The 7,355-nt window shown below is 40.2% G+C and overlaps 1 pseudogene; it reads left to right on the top strand.

Annotated features, from left to right (window-relative positions):
- The first annotated feature begins 1,687 nt into the window (after positions 1-1,687).
- On the top strand, positions 1,688-4,295 carry LOC118010210 (annotated as a pseudogene).
- Positions 4,296-7,355: the final 3,060 nt, after the last annotated feature.

Below are 7,355 nucleotides of genomic sequence, written 5' to 3'. Positions count from 1 at the left end.
AACAGCTAGTCTAAGATCATACAGCAATAGGACTTAAGGCAGGACTTGAACTTTGCACAGCTTATAAGACAGCTCTTGAGGTTCTGAAGAATCACAAAGAAAGAAGGACCTGAGGTTAATGAAAGATTCTGAGGGGAAATCATGTTTCACCTTAGTCTGGAAGGATGAGTAGTAAACTATGCATCCCAGATGAACAAGGTATGTGTGGATATTTCATGTAAAGCAAAGAGGGGGAGAGAGATGGTCCAAAGGCTAAGAACAGCATAGAAACTCTTAATACCTTATGGTTCAAATCTCTTCTTATTCCGATTCCATTGGACAATACATGTGTTGATATCACTCTGTCATAATTAGATAATTGACCAAGGAAACAGAATTGGAAAAAAAAAAAAACTCTCAGAAATAGGCTCCTGTGTGAACAGTTAATATGAAAGGGGCATAATTGCATACATATGGCATACAGTGGAGAAAGGTGCCTGCTCAGATCTCCTTTTCAGAGTAGTAGTACTAATTTTCCAGCTGCCAGGATTATTGCTAGATGACAGCTCATAACAGAATCCCTCCTCAGGAAGTTCCCTTGGCCTAAGAAAGCTGCCTTGCTCAAGGCTGTGTCCCCCTTGTTAAGGGAAGCCCATTTTCAAAGACTGGTGTGTGTGGGGGTACAAATCTATCAATTTGAGGCATTTGGGAAGGTTATCCCAGCTCCATATCTCCCCATGGGATCAGCTGAGGCCTCTGCTGCATCTACTTCCCCATTCAAATTCAAGCTCAAGTTCAATTCTCCCTCTGTCAAATTCTGCTTCCTTCACTTTCTTCTGGGTGTTGTTCTAAGAGCATTCTCCAATAAACCACAGGTGTGCAAATCATCAGCTCTAAGACTGTTTCCCAGGGAGGTCCACCTATGATAGATTCCTAACCCATGCCATACGGCAAAATCAATTCCAGGTAAGTTGAAATGAAGGTACAGAGAGGTAAAATAGTCTACGCAAGATTACGCATCTGAGAACTGATAGAACTGAGATTTAAACCTGGTAGTCTGGCTCTAGAGTCCCTGCTCTTAACCACTAATGGCAAAGAAAATAAACCAAGTATAGCCACGTGGAATGTCATGGCTAAATTACACAAACATAGTGTGGAAAAGAATTTTTGGTGCAAAAGAAGCCGGCACCAAAAATGTAAACAGTATGATTCCATTTATATAAAGTCCCAAACCAGGCAAAATGAGCTGTATTATTTAGGAATGCAGGCATAAAGAAAGGTAAGAGAATGATTGTTGACAAAACCAGAGAGTGGTTACATGAGGTGAGGGGGCAGAGGATTGGGAAGAATGTTCTGGGGGTGGTAGTAATGTACTATTTCTTGATCTGGGTGGTGGTTACACATATATTTATAATAATGTTTTAAACTATATGTATATATTCTTATTCACTTATTCTATGAATATGACAATTTTCACAATTTTTTTAAAGTAATGGGGAATACAGAAAGCCATGGTGGCCAAGGAGTTGACCGCAAGGGAAAGCCCTGTGAAAGAGCTGCCAAGGGTCAGGGTCACGGAATTTTGTGTATAAGTGTTAATGTGCTTTTCAGTCATTAAGCACGAAATTTTGTGGAAGCCTTTCTAAGTTGTTTGTTTTTAAGCAAGGAACCCTGGAGTCCTGGTGGTCTAGACAGAGAGGTGTTGCTTCTGGTCTCTTCTGCTATGGAGCCATGGAGAGCTCAACTGCCCACCTCCCTCTGGAACTTTGAGGTCCATGTTTTAATCTGCCTGGACACCTTTCTCTCCTGCATGCCTTTAGCACCTTGGAATCAACTTGTCTGAAACAGAATTCATCAGTGGCAGGATGAGCTTTTAAAATTCTTTTTATTGGCCGCCCGCACCGGAGACCTTCACCTCGCCCTGCTGGCTCCTCACCCTCTGGGAGAAACATGGATAATCTCAGTGATACCTTGAAGAAGTTGAAGACAACAACTGTTGACAGAACTGAGGATAGTTTAGAAGGATGCTTGGATTGTCTGCTTCAAGCGCTGGCTCACAATAATATGGAAACGAGTGAAAAAATCCAAGGAAGTGGAATACTTCAGCTGTTTGCAAGTCTGTTGATTCCACAGTCTTCCTGCACAGCCAAAGTAGCTAACATCATAGCAGAAGTAGCCAAAAATGAATTTATGCGTATTCTGTGTGTGGATGCTGGATTGATTTCACCACTGGTGCAGCTGCTAACTAGCGAAGACCAGGAAGGGATACCAAACGGGCAGGGCTCTAGGAAACATATGTTATGATAGCCATGAGGGCAGAAGTGCAGTTGACCAAGTAGGTGGTGCACAGATTGTAACTGACCATTTAAGGTCACTGTGCAGTATAACAGATCCCGCCAATGAGAAGCTCTTGACTGTCTTTTGTGGCATGCTGGTGAGCTATAGCAATGAGAATCATTCCCTTCAAGCTTAGCTTATCAATATGGGTGTTATACCTACCTTAGTGAAATTATTGGGCATCCATTGCCAAAATGCAGCTCTTACAGAAATGTGTCTTGTTGCATTTGGCAACCTAGCAGAACTTGAGTCAAGTAAAGAACAGTTTGCCAGTACGAACATTGCTGAAGAGCTGGTAAAACTCTTCAAGAAACAAATAGAACATGATAAAAGGGAAATGATTTTTGAAGTTCTTGTTCAATTGGCAGAAAATGACGCTATTTAGCTATAGCTGGTTGAAGCAGGCCTGGTAGAATGTCTACTAGAGATTGTTCAGCAGAAAGTGGATAGTGACAAAGAGGATGATATTGCTGAGCTCAAAACTGCTTCAGATCTAATGGTTTTACTACTTCTTGGAGATGAATCCATGCAGAAATTATTTGAAGGAGGAAAAGGTAATGTGTTTCAAAGGGTACTGTCCTGGATTCCATCAAATAACCACCAGCTACACCTTGCTGGATCATTGGCAATTGCAAATTTTGCCAGAAATGATGGAAACTGTATTCACAGTTTCTACAATGGAATTGTAGAAAAACTTATGGATTTACTGGACAGACATGTTGAAGATGGAAATGTAACTGTACAGCATGCAGCATGAAGTGCCCTCAGAAATCTGGCCATTCCAGTTATAAATAAAGCAAAGATGTTATCAGCTGGAGTCACAGAGGCAGTTTTGAAATTCCTGAAGCCTGAAATACCTCCGGTTCAGTTCAAACGTCTGGGAACATTAAGAATGTTAATAAATGCACAAGCAGAAGCTGCTCAACAACTGGGAAAGAATGTTAAATTAGTGGAGCGTTTGGTAGAATGGTGTGAAGCCAGAGATCACGCTGGTGTGATGGGGGAGTCCAACAGACTGCTGTCTGCCCTCATGTGACACAGTAAATCAAAAGATGTAATTAAAACCATTGTACAGAGTGGTGGCATCAAGCATCTAGTTACCATGGCAACTAGTGCACATGTAATAATGCAGAATGAAGCCTTGCTGCTTTGGCACTAATAGCAGCTTTAGAGTTGGGCACTGACGAGAAAGATCTAGAAAGTTCTAAACTTGTACAGATTTTACACAGACTGCTAGCAGATGAAAGAAGTGCTCCTGAAATCAAATATAATTCCATGGTCCTGATTTGTGCTCTCATGGGATCTGAATCTCTACACAAGGAAGTACAGGATTTGGCCTTTCTAGGTGTTGTATACAAACTTCGCAGTCATGAGAATAAAAGTGTTGCCCAACAGGCCTCTCTCACAGAGCAGAGACTTACTGTGGACAGGTGAGAACAGCCCCTCCCTGATACATGGCATTGTGCCACCTCTGATTTCCCCTTTGTCCTCCATCCAGCTGCCTCTTCTGCTTCATTTTCTTCCGTATCACCTGTGCATGTGTGTAATGTTCCAGTACCAATTGAAGAACTGCTGTAGGTACCTGCCCAATAAGATTTCTAAACCCATAGTTAGTGTGAACATGAATTTGTCAAAAACAAGTCTCCACCCATAACTGTTCTCTTGTATTCCTGTTGCTTGAGCTACATTAAGTAGAATGTGCATGTTGTAGTCCTATGATGATGTAAACTTGGTACTACATAACGACTTGCTCCTCACATTTGGTAAATTACATAATAACGTACTGTAAATTAGAAACAAACAAGAATGCAGCAGGATCTGTCTAGCTTATTAAGGATGGAATTGAGTAGTAAAAATAGCTCCACTTTTTGGTTCTTGGGAAGCACAGTGACCAAAAAACTGTATGGCTGCTCATTCATTAGTTTTACCTACTAATGTCAAACCCATGGTACCTAGCGTTAAATAAAATCCAATGCTATCACTCTTTATCCTATGGTTTCTCCTTCTTCCTAACTATGTAGACTCCTGAAACTGCCACAAACTTGGCAAGACTCCCCTGAGGCTTTTTAATTTCATATTTAATTGGCTGTCATCATTGAAACCTAACATTGAAATCATTTGTACTTTCAGCATGAAACTAAGGGGTTGAAGAATCTGTGTGACACTAAGTAACATCTTTTTTGGCCTGTATTTTAGAATCTATGTATATTTTGTCATCAGCATTGTCCAACACTTGTCTTTAAAAGTTCGCGTGGCATTTGTTTTCAACTGAGGAAATTGAGTATAGCTCATTGGAGGGTGGGGTTGTTGGGTTTTTTGTTTTTTTGGCTATTTTTCATCATTCAGCTTGAAAGCAAGACGCTTCCTCTGTCATAGTCCTTTTAAATCTTAGAACTAGCAGGACATAGGAAAAAAGATTAAGAAAATAGAACTAGCAAGACATAGAAAAAAAGATTAAGAAAGAAGTTTGTCTATATTAAAGAAAGGAAGCAGGTTATAAAAGCCATAGTAGCCAGTCCAGTTCATTCTGCAGATGACCTCAGACCAGTAGCTGTTTAGAGTTTTCCACCTCCACTTGCCACAGAGAACTGCAATAGATCTTAAAGCTACCAGAAAAGGTGACGATGCCAAGACTCCAGAGATAAGACCCTCTTGGGGAAATATAGTGTACTCTTCACTGCCACTACGACCACCAAATGGGTTTTTAGAACTTTGAAACACAATCTTTGTAAATTAATCTAAAGATCCCTGTAACCTACGTATCTTGTCCCCATGCACAATTTTGACAAATACTGGCTGAAGGGTATGATGGGCTCCAATATGAAAGGACTGCAGGACAGTAGAATGGACTGCCCCGGGTGACAGCTCTTTCCTCTTCAATGGGAGATGCTGCGCATATCTGTGGGGTGATTGAAGTTGGACTTTTGACTCTGAAACAGCTATAATTGAAGAAAATTAAAACCTCAGTGGAGGTAAAGAAACTTTGATAGATTGCTCCCCTTGATGTCCAGGAAAGGGACTATTATTGTGAGTGCTTATGCTACACTTACTGTAAGAATGATCTTGTTTATTGTCTTCTTCTGGGCTGGATAGTGGACTATATTTTATTATAGGTTTTGAAAAACATCTGTAATGTTGAATAGGCTGTCCATATTAATAACTAACTAAATAAATAAATAGTATATCAAACTGTAAAAAAAAAAGTTCTTTTTATTTTTCCCTCCTAGGATTGAATTCATATTGGCTGAGATGACAAAAGAAAACAGACCACAAGATTGTTAGTTGGAGTGGTATGCAGGATTTGATGACCTTGCTGGAACCACTTCCCTCCAGCATAGATCTAGGTCTCCCTTTATTCCTCTGTGATTCATCAGGGAGAAGTTGGAAAAGAAGGGCTGATAATGAGGCCGACAGGAAGGGAACCACTAGAAGTTCTGATAAAGGAGTATACAAGGACAAAGGGGCCTTGGGATAGGAGAAAACAGTAGGAGGAAAGAGTATAAGGTCCCTCACCCAACTCTAAGGGGATGACCAACCGGGTGAACCAAGGTCAACAACTGTAACATTGCAACAATAAGAGAGAGATGTATGACTAAGGCAGTGGAATAGGGCCCAGAAGCCACTTTGGACTCCCAAGCTATTCCCAACTGATATTTTCTTTGTAATTTTTTTAGCTTTTTGTCTGACCAACATTTAAGCCATGTGGGATAAGGACTGTGTTGTTCCTGCAGGTCTTTAATTATGACAGTTCTGGAGGCTCCACATATATTCAGTTCACCAACTCTATAAGCATATGTTAAATATCAAATTTCTGAGCAGGGCTCTGAAAGCCATGATAAAACAGCTTTTTCTTTCTTTTTTTTTTTTAAAGATTGTATTTATTTATTTGAGAGAGAGAGAGCATGAGTGGGGGGGTGGGGAGAAGCAGGCTCCCCGCTGAGCAGGGAGCCCGATGCGGGACTTGATCCCAGGACCCTGAGATCATGACCTGAGCTGAAGGCAGATGCTTAACCCACTGAGCCACCAGGTTACCCTAAAACAGTTTTTTCTCTCAAGGAGCTCACACCATGAGCAACAAATGTTGCACAATTCGAATGAGGAGACAGGTCAGTAGGTGAGGATGGTGCCAGGCCTTATTCAGGCTCTGGGTTAGACCCTAGCAGTAAAAGAAAGGAGTACACATGGCCTCTGTCTTTAAGGAGTATACCTAGAAGTTAAAATAAGTAATCAAGGCAGAGAAAGAGTGTCGTGTATTATGTATAACTCTCTACAGAGAATGTTGAACTTGGGGGATGAGTTTTAGAAAGGAATTCTAGAAGAAATGATTGAAAAGCTAAGTTTCAAAATAAGTAGTTATTATGATTATTTTATAATTTGTGATCTTTTTGAGAAACGTTTTCTTTATATTTATATTTTTCCCTCTCACACCTTTCATAGTATGCTATTTGAACCTAGTAAGTGCATAACGAATTGGGGGAAAACTTTTCGGGAAAGCACTGGGGTACAGCTTCAGCGCTTAAGACTTCCAGATGAGACATTTACACCCAGTGTACAAACATCTGTTCTTTTCAAGTAAAATTTCTTGGGCAGTTAATGAAAGAATATTTTAATTATGTCATGTTATAATAACATAGAACAATGGGCCATAATTAGGAAGAAATGGAGAATCATGGTCTTACCTTTCGTGAATCTTCAATGGATCTTTAAAAAAAAGTACAAACATGAAGTAGATGCACTGTTTGATGGTTTAGGAACAGAACTCAGCGCACTGACATTTGTTAAGTCACTTAATTTGTTTGGTTTTAAGAAAAAAATTTTTTTATTACTGTGAATGTAGAGAACAAAATTATATTTATTGATTGAAGAGTTTCTAAAGCATTGGAATTTCATTTCCCAACTGGCACTTACCACTTAAGAGACATTAAATAGCTCATGAATTAATACGCTGACAGCTACTGTCATTTCCTGGTGGGCGATCTTTCACCGTTAGGGCAAGAAGAGGCTGAATACCCAATGCTGTTCATCCCGTGTCTTGGGAT

The sequence above is a fragment of the Mirounga leonina genome, unplaced genomic scaffold (genome assembly GCF_011800145.1).
Source record: "Mirounga leonina isolate KUSES-001 unplaced genomic scaffold, KU_Mleo_1.0 Mir_129, whole genome shotgun sequence".
NCBI lineage: Eukaryota > Metazoa > Chordata > Mammalia > Carnivora > Phocidae > Mirounga > Mirounga leonina.
The sequence above is the reverse complement of the archived record's forward strand: the minus strand, read 5'-3'. Positions and strand labels throughout refer to the sequence as shown.